At 27.4% G+C, this 17,765-nt stretch overlaps 1 long non-coding RNA gene across 2 annotated transcripts; it reads right to left on the reverse strand.

Moving 5' to 3' along the window:
* Window positions 1–304: 304 nt before the first annotated feature.
* Window positions 305–3,662, reverse strand: LOC136076987 (uncharacterized). Of its 2 annotated transcripts, XR_010636751.1 has the most exons (3): window positions 3,596–3,662; window positions 2,770–2,858; window positions 305–2,525 (listed from the first exon to the last, which is right to left on the reverse strand). It is a non-coding gene; the product is annotated as an uncharacterized LOC136076987 (long non-coding RNA). The 2 variants fall into 2 exon arrangements; XR_010636750.1 differs by having other exon boundaries at window positions 305–2,858.
* Window positions 3,663–17,765: the final 14,103 nt, after the last annotated feature.

The raw sequence follows: 17,765 nt of genomic DNA on the forward strand, positions 1-17,765 counted from the left end.
ATGTTTACAACTATCTTTACAACTTGACGTGATGGTGAAAAATGAGTTGCATATTTGAAATCAAAAGAGAAATGCTATGCAAAAAACAAATTGTTTGCTCGGCACCAGGAAAAAAAATTTTTTCTGTTGACCTGTGTAATAATACAGTAATAATCATTGTAATAATAACAGTAGTAATAACAATAGCAACTACAATTATAATAATAACAGCAGTAATTTACAACAGTAACAATAATAAAAAACAAGCAGTAAGCAACCCCTAATACGGGTTATGAGTAATTAAATCATTAATAACAAAAACACATTAATAACTTGATATATTATCTAAAAAATTATATACAAATTTATCTATAAATAATATTTTAACTTTGACTCTCTATCAGCAATGTCATTGTTTATAGGTAACGACATAAAGACTGCATTAACATTAGTTAAGTTCTTTTTTAAATCTGTCAAAACACAAGTACCAGAAAAAGAAAGTCAAGTAAAGCCTGCAAATACCTAAAAAAAGAAATGAAAAAAAAAATTACAATTTTTAATTAAAAAAGTATTGTTTGCATTTTATTGTTAGTAGAATTAGGATAATAACAGAAAATATAAAGAATAAAAAAATAGCTATATAAAAATAGCCTAGGTCTATCAACACAAAACACAGTAACAATAGCGCATAGCTTAAAATATTTGTAAGCACACATTACTGTGTCTCCAGAGTAATTAAAAAAGAAAAGATTATAAAAAGCCTAGGCAACACAATGTAGTAACTCTGGCATATAACACCACGACTTATTAAGATATTTTATCAAATAAAATACTTGGACTAAAAATAATTTATTTATTAAAATATTTGAACAATTAAGGGACAATTACAGTTAAACAATTTGAACAATTATACCATAAAATAGCAACCAACTCGTAAAATATTTCTTATAAATGGTCATTATCAATTGAGGTATTAAGATACACAGTATCGGACAAAACGAGTGCAACCAAATAATGCTAATTTAGTTTCTTTATATAAAAGTCCTACATTTCTTCAATTTAGAGAAATAACTATGTAACTGTTTAGAGACAAAGTTCTTGAAGTTTTATTCATCACAAAGTTCGTTATTTGTATACGAAAATTAATAAATTAATCAAAAGTATTGTTTCTTACGAGGTACGTGGACTGAAATTTTTAAATTGAGCATTAACTAGAATGTTATATATCATTAGAAAGCCCTTCAATACAGTATTTTAAAGATGACTTCAATACAGTATTTTAAAATTATACTTTCTTACTCTACAGCATTTGCCAATTTATACACAAGTGGTGTATAAATTGGCATTAGGGGCAGGATGTGTGCCACGCCTAACTCCTCCCCCCAGTCTTCTTCAGCCTTCCAACCTAAAAAAAAAAATTTTTTAAAGAGATTTGAAAAAATGTTTAAAATTGAGTTTATTGAATATAAGAAATTAGTATACAAGTTTATTTTATTACATTAGATAGGAAAGGGGCGTGTGCCACAACTAACGCCCCCCCCCCCTTCATATTCAAACTTGAAAAAAATGTCAACAGAAATTTAAAATTTTTTTTAAATTGCGCTTATTTAAAATAGAGACATAACTTTACAAATTTTACCACATTACAAGATGCGGGTTGGAGTATCCACCCTAAAAAAAAGACTTTTCATATTTATCAACTCAATAAAATATTGCACATAAATTTAACACTGTATTTAATATGTGCTATGAAATCCTCAAAAAGTCCAGATCGTATCTAAAAGTCTATAACTATTTATAGGTACAACTTGACTACTTTTTATACTACAACTTTTAATCACATTGAAAACATACAAAATATTTCATTAGAACTATTACAATTGTCAATACTTCATTTTTAAATTATTTTGGGTAAAAAAAATTTAAATAATTCAAATGTTTGAAAAAAATTGAGACAAAATGGAAAAAAAACTTGATGATATTACATATACATTTTTAATAAAAAAACAAGAATGGTGGTGCCTAATGATTGTGTATGCCACCATTCACCACAAAGCTGCCATCATGCTGTCTTCGCCTGCAAACTTCTCCACAACAATTTTCTTCTTCTGCTGTAGCTCCTAGCACCCCTGTTAGAAGGATGATAGGTCCAGCTAAATGATTCCCCATCATTCCCTCCTAACTGGACCCATCACAAAAATGAGCGACTGCTGGTCGGCCCAGGGTGCTGATACATATATCTCTGATAGACATCATATGTAAGATCTAATGACAATGAATCATAAATAGATTAGTACTGAATGGCATTATGTAACATTTAATATAAACTAACTATTTGTGAAAATTATTGGCTGAACAAATAAAATGAAAGACTATTAAATCAATTATAGCTTTAAAAATGTAAAAATTTAAATACTGCTCTTGATTTTACTTCTACTGCACTTTGATAGATAACATAATAAAAATGTATTAAATAGTGTATATAAATAGAAATATTATGAATTTACTAGCAGAAGGTTGTGCTGATTGTGGAGAAGGTTGTGAAACTAAATGAAAAAATAAGTTGAAATAAAATAAAATTTTATTTGCAATTGTTAAGAAAGGCATACACATATTAGAAATAATTGTTTTACGTATACATCATGCATAAACAGATAAGAAAATAATAGTTTTTTTAAACAATTGTAGCAGCAAAGATGTAACTCAAGGTTAACCAAGTTGTAATAAAAAAGAAATTTTCAATTGTCGAGAAATACATACATATTAAAAAGTAACAATTGTTAAAATTACCACTCATTGCAGATTATATTTGTAGTTCTATAATCAATACTAAAAATCATCTTATACAAATTTACAAGTGGTAGGCTGTGTAGATTGGACTAAAGACAACAAAAAAATTGTAAAATTACACAAAACGCTATGTAATTGTCAACAGTAAGTAACAAAAGTAACAATCATCAAATCAGTTCTGTGTAAGATACAACCTTATTAACAAAATGAAAATAAACAATGAAAATATAACAGTAAAAATATTAAAAAAATATATTTATAAACAATAAGCTGACATTAGGAATGTATATACTTTGGTTTATAATGGTATAATGGTATTTATTATAATAATGGTGCATACTTTGTTTATGTATAAGTTAAGTTAATTTGGTTGTAGTTATATATTAACGATGTTATTTATACCTATGAAATCTTAAAAATAAGCATAATATTTGGTAGGGTCTAAACAATAAGTAAACATAAGGCATGCTAGTATATAGTATAATGATTTAAATAATAGTCCAGTTGAAGAAGTATACAATCGAAGTAAAAAAAGATAATAACAATAATATCTTTTATTATAGTTGAAAAACACTAACAAATTTTTTGTTAGGAATAAACCAATGAAGTATCTGATTTGTATACTTATTTATATATGGTGTGTTAATAAAATTGTCAACTGATACTAACTCTTAACAATCCATTCAAAAGCAAGAGTCTTAATCTGAAACATTATTCTTTTTTATATGTAACATAAAAAACAATAAGTTTTTACATTTAACATTATATTTTGTTTCAAACATAAGTTAACTATAATATTATTATGAAATAAAAGAAATTAACTTACTCTCTGTTAGAGAACCAAAAACACTTTTATCTATATTTTGCATTTTAATTTTAATCTAATAATAAAAATCAACATAATACAAAATAGCAATAATTTTTTCAGAGTTACCCCCCCCCTCCCCCTTATCCACCCCCGTATTTCGCTTACCCAAAAAAACAACAACAACAAAAAAACGAAAATAGGTACCAAAAGTTCTATACTAATTAATCTATTTGCTGGTATTTATTTTTAGTTGAAAATTGGCATGTGAAAAGGAAATGCATGTAGACAATTATTTTAAAAATAAAAAAAGGGGGATCAACATTTCTACGACTATAATTTCATGTGTGAACATCAACCAAATTTTCATGCAAAATTTTCGAAAAAATAATCCATAAAAAAGTATGCTAACCATACATTATAGTCATAAAAAAATCAAGACTAACCTTTCATCTTTTAAAAATAGTCTAGGTTCATATATGTTTCTAATAAGAATCACTACAAAATAACGTTTGCCAAGGGCTACCTAAAAAAAGTGGTAAACTTAATCTAACTCAAATTAAACTATTTGCTGGTATTTTTTTTTTTCGTTGAAATTTGGCAAGTGAATAGAAAATGCATGTAGAAAACTATTTTAATAATAAAAAAAGGGGGATCGACATTTCTTGGACTACAATTCCATGTGTGAACATCAACCAAATATTCAGGAGCAAAATAATCCATAAAAAAGTTAGTAACCATACATAAAAGTCTTGAAAAAATCAAGATTAGCTCTTCTTCTTTCAAAAAAGTATCTATGTGTATATATGTTTCTAAAAAAAAACTCTACAAAAATACATCTGCCCCACGCTGCCTAAAAAAGAGTTGAAAAAACGAGAACCAAAATTTTAGCATAAAAATCGGTTCCGTAAATCGCGATTTCCGCGTACCTACATTTAGAAAAGCCTAAAAACTACTTAAAAAGACGTTGACTTAGACCTGTAAATCGAGCCGAACGAGCCAAGCTTGCCGGGGCTCGGCTTGGCTCGTTTACATATTAAGAGTGTTCAGGCTTGGCTCGAGCTCGTTTCGAAAATGAGATTCTTTGTTCGAGCTCGGCTCGTTAAGGATTAGTATTGTTTGGACTCGGCTCGTTTTACATGTTGCTCGAGCTTGACTGGTTTAAAACTCGAAATAATTATTGTAACCTGTTAGTTTAAAGCTCGTTTAGTAAAAAAAAATTGTTCGTTAAAGGCTCGTCTGTAAAGTCCAAATCAACAAACAACATAAACAATCCTACAGTCTATTAAACATGCAAATAAACAACAAAATGAAATAAGATACCACAAATCTAATAGTTCAAAATATAATATCACAATTTTATTTATTACATATATATTATTATAATATATATATATATATATATATATATATATATATATATATATATATATATATATATATATATATATATATATATTCGAGCTTTAATCGAGCCTATATGAACGAGCATATGATGTTCAAGCTCGGCTCGTTTGATAAACGAGACTAATTTTTTGTTCAAGCCCGGCTCGTTTACCATTCGAGCTGAACATGAACGAGCTCTTGTCGAGCCGATCACCGAGCCGTTCACGAACACGAGCCCCGATTTACAGCCCTACGTTGACTGGACTAATTATTAGATGTTTTTAAAAAGTTCATACAAATTTACAATACTTTGTTTTTCTATATCGCATAAATCCATTATATGATAAATCTGAAATGAAAAATTGTAACAAATAAGTAAATACAAAGAAAAACATCATATATGAATCGAAAATCAATGTATCGATAGATTATTGTCAATAACAATAAGGGCATAGAAGTAGTCATTTAGGGAAGTGCTAAAATTAATACCATATAAACTATACGTACATTTATAGATTCAGTCACTCTCAAACACAAAATGCATGCATATAAATTGTTATATTATAATATATATATATATATATATATATATATATATATATATATATATATATATATATATATATATATATATACATATACATACATAAATACACGCGTAAACATACTACTATATACGCATATATACATTTTAGCTGTATTTTAACTCTTACTAATTAAAATTAGTTAAAATTAGTACTAAGTTAAAATAGAGCTAAAATGTCTAATACAAATACAACAATGGCGTCATCATAAAACTAAATTAAAAACTCTAACAAGTGTCAAAATTTATATCTGAATATGTAACTAATGGATAAAAGTAATTAAAAGGTGAAGAAGAGTTTGAAGAAGAGTATACAGTCGGTTAATGGTTGGCACGGAATGCCAATAGTTAGCCAACTGTAGCCAATACTCGCCCGTCAGTTGGACCAACTAAAGCGTGTTTACTGGGATGACTGTCATTTTCAATCAAGCTGCATAATATTGTCATAAAAAGATATATTTCTGGTAAATTAATATAACCTGAAAAGCTTTCGCAAGTTGAAAGAATTTTAAAAAATTCTTTTTGTCGATTTAAAATTGTGTAAATAAATAATAAAGTACAATTTGTCTTAAATGAAGTTAAAGAATAAAGATTTTATTTCTTTTGTGGCTGATGATGTTATTAAAATGTCGGAATGCTTAAAATTTTTGGAGAAGAAGAATATTATGAAAATTGAAGGTGCTCAAGAAAAAGAATTAAAAAAAAAAAATTAACATTACAAACCACGTACAAACAAAAAATGAAGAATATTTAATATTCCAAGTATAAATTTCATAGAAAGTTAATTTCCAGGTTAGAAAATAAATTTAATTTTGAATTTAAAGAAGTTAACTGAAAACTCTCAAATGTATTAGAAACGCCAGAAATAAAGAAAGGGCGCCTTTCATTGCCTTTTAAAGACAAAGGAAAACGAGCTAAAAGAATAGCAATTTCTAATCTGTCTGAAAAAGCTGAATATGATACAAAGTATATACTCGAAACAGCAAGATACACAGCCAAACAAATAGGTAATAAGAGCTTAGAAAAAAATATCATGTGCATTCTACAAGATCAACAATTGGCATATGATTTCAATAAAAGCATTGACAAAGAAATAAAAAAAAATGTCTCCCGAAGAGCGACTTGCTTTTCTATCAAATTATGGTTTTACTAAATCTCAGTACATGGCGATAAGATTGGAAAGTAAAGAGAGAGGTGCAGATATTTATCCACTTTACAGCAATATTCTAGAATCTTAAAAAAAAAAGTAGACCAAATGATATGTACATCTCCGAAAAAGGAGGCAAATGTTGCTATTACAAAATCTTCCAATACATACTGTTTAAACAATAGTAGAATCACAAGAGGCGCAAATTATATCTAAAATTACTAATAAAGAAAAGGACTCAATTTAGTTGATTTTTGTTGTAAATTGGGGATTTGATGGAGCCAGTAATTTTCCTAATTCAATCAAAAGTTCCATGAGTTATTTGAAAGTTCCTCAGACGATTCACTTTTTTCTGTTACCATTAACTTTTAATTCGCTCTATTCTGTTACCATTTCTGTACTCTTAAGACTTCAAACATATAACTGGGATGTGTTTTGGGCAAACCCAACTCCTAATTCTGTTAGATTTTGCAGACCAACGATCTTAAAGTATGCTAAAGAAAGTAAAGAACTTATTCTCGAAACAAAATTTTTTGTTGAACGACAAATAAATGAACTTTCTGATATTACAATATGACTACCAAATGGAAAACTTCTTAATATCATAGTCTATAGAAATATACCCTATATATTTCTATTGACTATGTACAAATTGGATATTAGGCAATGGCAGGAAAAAGGAAATATAAATAAAGGCTATGTAAAAGCTTAAAAAAGTCTTATACAAAAAAGATTTTGGAAAAAATTAAGCTTACACGTAGACAAACCCCATCCAGGTGGCACTGGTTCATCTAATAATGGCAATACTGCACGGCGAGCTTTTTCTGATCCAATATTATTTTCAGAAATTTTGGATATAGATATAAATCTTATTGTCCATTTTAGAACAATGTTAATATGTTTGTCTTGTCAAATTCCTATTGAACCAATCAAATTTGAAAATTATTGTCTACAAACAGTTTTAATTATTAATGAGAAATATTCATGGTATAAAATTCCTACATGTGTTCATAAAGCGTTAGCTCATGGAGCTCAAATCATGGTTGAATTAATTTTGCCAGTTGGAACTTTTGGCGAAAATGCTGGAGAAAGTTTTCACAAATTAGTCACAAATGTCTTAGAAAAGATTGTATGAATCATGCAAGAAAAACCTCAAGAATTAACAACTTAACTGATGTTTTTTATTGAGATTTAGTGAAAATCAGATCCTTATATTTCCAGTATTATTTTGAAAAGTTGTTTGAAGTCTGTTTGTAAATCAGTACTACCAGAAGAGGTGTTGCAACTTTTACTGATTGAAAATTCCACAAGAAGTAAAGATGTTAATGAAGTGGTTTTACCTGAATTAATTGATGTTTATCGACAATTTTATTGCGTTGATTTAGAAGCCTATAGCAGTTTATCCGATAGCAAATAAATACTCAGCTATAACTAAGAAATTTACTTTTAATTAAAATAATTCGAAACCATTATTATTAAATTATAAAATGGTATCAGTGCTTCTATTTTGCATGTTTTTTTATATTCTGTAAGTCCCCTTACTTGGGGAAAAGCTCTTTTGTATTTTTTAAAAAAAATCAATTTCTTTGATTAAACTTTTAATCTAATAATTTTATTTTATGTATGTTAAGGAATATATTAAAATCTAAAATTGGAGCGTCATTTTTAGCACTAAATAAAAATGACTGTCATGTTTTATGTAAAAAAAGAAAATAAAAAAAAATCGATTTAAGTAGAAACATTTTTAAATTGAAAATAGTTGTTCTTGGGCGGGCCGGGCGGCATCAAAACCTATATTGGATTAAAAGAAGAAGGGTCGAAGTTTATCCATATTCAGATTTTTACAGAAACATGCAGAATTTAATAAAAGTCACATTCAAATATGCTATTATTTCCTAGTCTAAAAAGTTATTTTTCTCTGCCTTTTTACGGCATGAAATGTAATTTTATAAAATATTTAACAATAAACTCTGAAAGCCTGTTTAATATTCTTCCGATTGATATATAATATATGGAAGTTCACAAGTGCGGTTTGAGAAATATAATAAAAGTTCGAAATTATTGCTTTTTCACTAAATAATTGTTCTTTAAAAAATGGCAACTTTGAGCATCTGCGGGAAGCGCCAAGTGGTCTAAAAATAAAATTCTTTCAGAACATGAAAATATGAATAATTCGCATAATCAGAACTTTTTATATCGGATTTTCGCAAATCTTGAATTAATGCCACTTTTTGATTATTTCAAACCACTGTGCGCTACCCGTTTTATGTGGTCTCATTTGCTTTGCGAATAAATATAGTCTTAACAAAAGGGTTTAATTTTTTTTTACAGCCTTAAATTTCAAAAAACATCTGAAGAAATTTTGGCGGAGGTGTATTTGAATAATGGGGTCTGGGAAGAGTGGTATAACTTAGTTAATTTCAATTAAAAAAACGGTTAAAATAAATAATCATTTTCAATTAAAATAAATCAACAGTACAACAGACTTTATAAATATCTATCTGAAAATAAGATTTTATATAAAAATCAATACGGTTTAAAAAAAAATCATTCTACTAACCATGCAATAATTGAATTGGTTAAGCATATATCAAATGGATTTAATAGTGGTTGCTATACAATAAGGGTTTTTATTGATTTATCCAAAGCTTTCGACACAGTAAATCATGAAATTCTTTTGAAAAAATTAGAAAACTATGGTGTTAAAAATCAAAGTTTACTTTGGTTCAAATCATACTTAACTAACAGAAAGAAAATTGTACTTAAAGAAACAAAAGACTCAAAAAACAGTTTAATAACTTGTGGAGTACCCCAAGGTTCTATTTTGGGACCATTATTGTTCTTACTTTATATAAATGACTTATATCTATCATCAAAAGTATTAAATACTATCTTATTTGCAGATGACACTAATTTGTTTTATTCTCACAAAAATATTACTGTTCTTTTTAAAATATTTAACGAAGAATTAGATAAGATCAACGAGTGGTTTATAAGTAACCGACTATCATTAAATGTAGAGAAAACAAAATTTATCCTATTCCATAAATCTAGTAAAGCCGAGAATATTCCTCTTAAACTACCCAATCTTTTAATCAATAATAAAATAATTAAAAGGGAATTGACTACAAACTTTCTGGGAGTGCTCTTAGATGAAAAATTGTCATGGAAATTTCATATTAAATATATTGAAGGTAAGATCTCAAAAAATATTGCCATGTTATACCGAACAAAACCTTTTCTTAATAACGAGTCTTTAAAAAATTTATATTTTTCGTTTATACACAGTTATCTTTCATACTGTAACATTTCCTGGGGTAGCACTAATCACACTAAACTCAAAAAAATTTATTGTAAACAAAAACATGCTTGCAGGATAGTATTTGGGGCAAATAGAAAAACACAATGCGAACCTCTCTTACGTCAGCATGGAGCTTTAAATATTTATAAGCTTAATATTCATCAAGTAATGTTATTTATGTTTAAAGCAAAACTTGGGTTTTCTCCAGTAACATTTCAATCCTACTTTAATGAAATCTCCCATAAATATCCAACCAAATTTTCAGTGAATAACTTTGTGGTTCCCATAAACCTTCTGAAATTAAGTTCGTGCCAAATTCAATATCGGGGACCTTTAGTTTGGAAAAAATTTCTTCCAATCTTTAGTAAAAAACAAAACTTCGTTTTAAACTGCACTTTGCAAAGTTTTAAGGATGATTCAAAACGGTATTTACTGGACATGGAATTCGATGAGGTCTTAAACGATGCCAGCAAAAACGTAATTCTGCACGTCATATATAGACCGCCTTAATATAAAAGCATTTAGCAAACACTTTAAAGGTTTAATTACAAAAAAAGATACTTATGGCAAGCTAATTTATTGTGTAGGCGATCTCAATTTAGATTTTCTCGATTATGGAAATAATAAAAACGTCAGAAATCTTACTAATATTATATTTCAAAATGGTTTTATTCCAACAATTAACAAACCAACTCGCATAACAAAAAATAGTGCTACACTGATCGATCAAATCATAATAAACAATTTCAAAAACATAAAAGTTAAGACTGGAATTTTTGTCACTGATATATCAGACCACTTTCCGGTTTTTATAATTTCACAAAAAAGCATCAATAAAATATCAGAAAAAAAAGAAATTAAAAAGCGAATAATTAATGATACATCCACTATGACTTTTATGAATCTGTTATCCACAACAAACTGGGAAACTATTTTAAAAACTAAAAATGCTCAGGAAGCTTATAATATTTTTCATTGCATATTTTAAGACTACTATAATGAAGCTTTCCCAATTATTAGTAAATTAATCAAAACCAAATCCCATCAGAATCCCTGGATAACGGCGGGAATAATAAAGTCATCACAAAAAAAAAAACGTTTGTACGAAAAATTTATAAAAAAAAGAACTTATAAAAATGAAACAAAATATAAAAATTACAAACGTCTTTTCAAGACAGTTTTAAAGTATTCGAAAAAAACAGTATTATACCAACCAATTACATAACTGCAAAAATGATGCACAAAAAATGTGGCGCATAATGAAAGAGGTGATAGGAAAAAAAAACATAAGGGCTAATGAACTTCCCAAAAAACTCATTATAAATAATTGTGAAATTACTAATGAAACGTTAATTTCTAATTCTTTCAATCATGAGTTTGTTAATACAGGCCCGAGTTTGGCTTCCAAAGTAAAAAACAGCAAAACTAGCTTCGAGTCATATTTGACCTCTAATAATGATCTCATGGAAAATAATAAGTTATCTGAACAAGAACTACTTGATGCTGTAAATTTACTAAAATCAAATAAAGGTAATGGAGTTGATGATGTAAGTAGCAATATAATAATTAAATCAATATTTTATTTAAAAACTCCGCTTTTGCACATTTTCAGTCTTTCTTTAGAACAAGGTATCTTTCCTGACAAACTAAAAATGGCCAGGGTGATACCAGTTCTAAAATCTGGAGATGCAACTTGTGTCGCAAATTACAGACCTATTTCAATACTACCATGTTTTTCAAAAATACTAGAACATATTATGTATAAAAGATTGTACCATTTCTTAGATATTAATAACATCCTTTATAATAAACAATTCGGATTCAAAAACGGTCACTCCACTGATCAGGCAATTGCCTATCTTATTCACGATATTCTGAAATCTTTTGATGAAAATAAATATACTTTAGGCGTGTTTATTGATCTCAGTAAGGCTTTTGACACTGTAAATCATAATATTTTATAAATCAAACTAAAAAACTATGGTATTAAACACTCGAACTTTAAATGGTTTAAAAGCTACCTGTCAAATAGACAGCAATACATTTCTCATAATTGCAGTAAAACTAACAATATGAATATAACTTGTGGAGTACCTCAAGGCTCTATATTAGGACCGCTCTTATTTCTAATATATATCAACGACTTAAGTAAACCTTGTAATATATTAGACTCAATCTTGTTTGCAGATGATACTAATCTATTTTATGCTCACAATGACATAAAAATCTTATTTAAAACTGTAAACATAGAACTTCAATATCTTTCTAAATGGTTTAGAGCAAACAAATTATCTCTAAATGTAATAAAAACAAAATATACTTTTTTCCATCGCTATCGTGAAAGAGACAAAATTCCATTAAAACTTCCAAATCTTTGTATTAACAATTATGAAATAAAAAGAGAGGTATCATTAAAATTTCTAGGCGTACTCCTGGACAAAAATGTAACTTGGAGATGTCAGATAAAATATATTGAAGGTAAAATATCAAGGAACATCGGCATGCTATATAGGGCAAAACCATTTTTAAATCTAAGTTGTTTAAAACTCTTATATTTCTCCTTTATTCATTCCTATCTTAATTACGCTAGCATTGCATGGTGTAGTACCAATAAAAATAAATTGAAAAAACTCTTTAATATGCAAAAACATGCTATCAGAATTATATCCAATAAAAGCCGCTATACACCCTCTCGACCCTTATTTATTAACTTAAATATACTAAATATCTAACAAATAAATATTTATCATCTCCTAATTTTTATGTTCAAAATTAATAAAAGTATCATTCCAAAAATATTTAACCCGTTATTCAAAATAAAGGAAAACAAATATCTAACTAGATATTCAAATAACAGATATATACAGCCCAAAAGTTATTATGCAGCAACTGATTTTTCAATTTCAATAAGAGGACCAAAGGCATGGAATAAAATACTTTCAACTGAACTTAAAACTCTAACAATGCTTAATGAGTTTAAGACAAAACTAAGACAGCTATTAATAAAGAATGATTTGCCAAAAAACTATTTTTGAAATTACATTATGATTTATCTATCAAATACATGAAAAGTATATTAACTTTAGAAAAAGACTGAGTTAAATTTATTTATATCCTAATATATATACTTTTATTGTTTTTGTTTTTTGCTAAGCCTATAGCGCTTCTAGCTAATTTTTCACTTTTTTTTTTTTTTTTTTTATTAATAGATGTTTTATTTATTATTTTACCACTTTTGTACATTTGTTTATTTTATAAATTTAACGAAGTTTCTTATTTTAAAATTAAACTTTATATTTACGGAATTTATAAAGGGGCTTGGTGATAAGACATATTAGTCTTCTTCTCGCCCCTGCTATATTTATATTTTGTTAGTAAATTACGGAATGTATATTTTTAAACGGCAAAAAAAAAAAAAAAAAAAAAAAGAAATGTAAATTTACATTAAATGTTTAAAAATACTTAAATAAAAAAAAAAAAAAAAAAGATATATTAGATTTCAAATACCTTTTTTGAAAACAATTTAAAGGTTTGGACTGAATCGCTTGAAAATAAATTAAATCTTTATCACTTTCTTTAGCTTTTATTATAATGGTTTCTAACCATTAGTATAAAAGATAACGAAAATAAAATTAACGAAAATAACATTTTTTTCCGGTTTTGAAAACACTCTTTTCTATTTTTATAAAACAAATACTCTTGAAAAAAATAAAAGTGTTATGTAATGTGCATCTAGAATGCTTAAATAGGCTAAGAACCCCTCAAACCCCTCAATAGGCTAAGAACCCCCTTTGCCACAAAAATGACTCTTAGCACTTATTGATAACCCGCCAAAACTGGTATTAAAAACAACTTAGTTAAAAGATTTTGTTGAGTTGATTGCAAAAAAAAAAGAAAAAAAAAAAGAAAAGTCTAACGGATAGAGTTAATTCATTTGATATATATTTGTGCGGCCGTGGCGCAGTGTGCGGCCGTGGCGCAGTGGTTAGAACGCTTGCTTTATATAAGCAGGAGATCCAGGTTCGAAACGAGCTCTGGATATATATTCGCGTCACGGTAAGGAAGGAGGCGTGAACTTCCTGGTTAAATGCACTTCCGCGGTGCTCTGTGGCAAAACCGTTAGGACTTCTTCTTGGGGCACCTAAAATAAAAAAATAAAATAAAAAAAATAAAAAACTGTGCGGCCGTGGCGCAGTGGTTAGAGCGCTTGCTTTATAAGCAGGAGATCCAGGTTCGAAACGAGCTCTGAACAAATTTTCGCGTCACGGTAAGGAAGGAGGCGTGAACTTCCTGGTTAAATGCACTTCCGCGGTGCTCTGTGACAAGACCGTTAGGACTTCTTGGGGCACCTAAAATAAAAATTAAAAAATATATATATATATATCTTGTTCTCCATGACCAGTTTTCCGGGTCTTCTTCATGACCAGTTTTCCAGGTCTTCTTTTACTTTATAAATAAATATAATCTTTTTAAAAGTTTGAAACTTTATTATAGTTTTAAATTTCAAAAAAAACAGCGGGAGAAATGTCGCGCAATTGTTATCTATGTTAGAGATATTTATCTTAAGTGTTTACGTAATAAATTAGGTTAGTCTGCGCATCTGAGGCAGAAAAGAAACATTTTTCTTTCATAAAGTAGGAAGATGTTTAATTCAAAGAAGGAAAAAGATCTCATAATCTAAGAAGCCTTACTCATAGAAACTGATGATACTAGAAATGTCATGCGATGCTGAAATTTTATTATAAAATAAAAATACAGCTTCTTACGTTTTTTAATTGCTTTACAATATGATTTTATGGTGTTATCTACTTCTGCTGCTTGAAAAAATATTTCAGTTAAAGACCATTTTTGGCCTCTGCTTGAAAATTTATTTAAAGCTTATGAAAACCAAGCTCTTTTTAAATCTCGCGTTTTAGTTAAAAAGTAAGTTGGTGAATTAGAAAGTAAGCTCTGACGGAGAAAGTTAGAGACAAGGTATTAGAAAAATAAAGATATAGTGAAACGGTCGGTGAAGAATATACTTACAAAGACCCGTATTATATATGGGTCCGGACAGCTAGTAACTTAATAATCCGCCAAAGCCGGTATTAAAAAAAAATTAGTAAAATACGACCATCAAGACACAAATATTCTTTATACTCCTGAAAATTTGACTTGTGAGAAGGTTTTCAAAATGTCCTTGTTTATGCATTCTGGTGTTTCTTAATTTCGATGTTTTTTTTAATAGAGTATTTTTATTAAATATTTTAAAATGTAAGGGCCTTAAAGCATATGTTTGAGAGTTTGTATTTAGGGGCTATATAGCATGTTTTTGAGTTTGTAATTGCAATTAATGTTTAATTTATTTTGTATAGTTTCTTCTAAAATTAGAATTTAAAACAATTGAAAAAATAGGACTAAAATACCTAGATAATGTATAACCTATAAAGTTTAGTTTCTGGGAAAAATTTTTAATTTTTTCAGAAAAAAATTTAAATGTATTAATTGACTTAATGCTCTTTGCGTATGCTTCAAGTATTTTACCGCGCGGAAATTTTTAAAATAATTTCAATGAAGAATCGGCTCAACTCAAATATAAAATTAAAAAAAAAAAGTTTTAATAACAGAGAAATAAATGAATAACTAAAAAATATTTTACCTTGTAAAAATTGAAAAAAACAAACTTAAAGGCGACAAATTTTGCTAATACAATTTTTTGTATACCAAATCCTGAAATTTAGAGAACATGGTCTTCTTATCTAAAGAATTCAGTGACAAGATTAAGAGGCTTGACATCAAGTTTCATTTTATATGTTTGTTTGCAAAGAAGAAGAAGATTAAAATGTTTGACATCAAGTTTCATTTTATATGATTGTTTGCAAAAGTTTTTAGTATTTTAAAAAGTTTTAATTTTTTAAAATTTTTTAATTTTAAAAAGTTTTAATTCATGAACTAGATTTAAAAAAACAACCTGATTCTTGAAGTTTAGAACATGAAGACTCTGAATCACTTTGTGCGCGCATCTTACATCTCTTTAGTTCTTTAGTCAAGATTTAGGTTTGTCAATATTTATAATTGCCATTCTTTGTAAGTTGAAATAAATATTTGTGTATTTTATTACCTAACGTACAGTCGCTTTCTTAACTTTAATATAATCGATGGTTGTTACTACTGAATAAAGTCTTCCTGTTAAGCTAAAAAAAAATTCATTGCTCAATATTATGTATGCAAAGTTATTTCTACTAGAAGTTCTTCTTGTATAAATAATGTAGAGCAATGGCTAGCTGGAGTAGAAGTAATCTAGATATAGCTTTATATATTCATTATTATATATTCACATATTCATTAGATTTATTTATGAAATATTCCTAACCTAAACTTACTTTTTTTTAGGTTATGATCATTTCATTGTAACTATACTTGCATATTTGTTACTAATAATTGAGATTAGTAGTTTTTTCAGTATATTTAAAAATAAATTTTACATACATAAAAAAAAAAGTTATAAACAAAATACATATATACATGTATGTATGTATACTATACATATATATATATATATTTACATGTATATATATATATATATATATATATATATATATATATATATATATATATATATATATATATATGAATAATATACATATATATATATATGAATAATATACATATATATATATATGAATAATATACATATATATATATAGTATATATATATATATATATATATATATATATATATATATATATATGTATAGAACTTATGAATAGAACTTATGAATGTATAGTTTACTTTAAAAAAATTTTTTTGCAGTCGTAAAAGTTTGTAGAGAAACTTAAAAATACTCTATATTTAAGTAAAGTTGCCGTATTTAGCTTGAAAAAAACTTTTTTAAAAGGTCCCGTAAAATATGAAATCAAATTATAAAAAAATTCCTATTAAAACGTTTTTTGAACGTTTTACTAATACAATCGTCGTTCAAGCGACCATTAAACGTTTACTAAACGTTTGAAAAATGTACTTGTGCCCACGAGGAAGAAAGTTATAAACGAAAGTCAGAACTTTTATTGTTAATTATTTTAAACATTTATTTTACACTTTATTTTGATATAAGTATTCACACTTGATTGTTCTTAATATTTAAATGTTAATTTTCATTATAAATAATAGTAAAATTTAGGAGTAGTATACGAGTTTTATTGTTAATTATGATATGAATTAATAACAAAAAATTACACACAAAAAACACAAAATTTAAAAAAGGCAAACTTTTCGGCTTTTAGCTTCGCTGTATCTTTTCAAAATTGTGTCATAACCAACACCAGCGGCTATTTCAACTTCAATGGACAAAACGGATAACGCAGATAATCTTTCTTGGTTCGTTGTACTACCTAAGTAGGTCTTGACGAGTTTTAACTTTGAGTTTTAACTGGAATTGTGAATCTGATTGTTATGTAAAAATTTGGATATATTTCTTGTAAATTATTTTCTAAAATGTACTAGTTGTTTTGCATCATTTATGTTTTCTAGTGAAGTAGATTTTAAAATTTGCAGTTCTTTATAAAGTTCACAAGGATCTATGTTTCTGTTTTCACCTTCCCGAAGTATTGTACCTAAATCATTACAATGTTAGTGCAGGTCCATTCTTGGCAAAAATTGTAAATAATTAATATCATAAATAAAATCATAAAAAACATTAATCAAGCGCTTTGAATCAACATTTAGTGTCGACTATGAGTGTATCTATCTTTTGTGTTAAAAATATTAACTTTGTACAGTGTTTCAGCAGATGGT

This window comes from Hydra vulgaris, chromosome 02, assembly GCF_038396675.1.
Source record: "Hydra vulgaris chromosome 02, alternate assembly HydraT2T_AEP".
Classification (NCBI taxonomy): Eukaryota; Metazoa; Cnidaria; class Hydrozoa; order Anthoathecata; family Hydridae; genus Hydra; species Hydra vulgaris.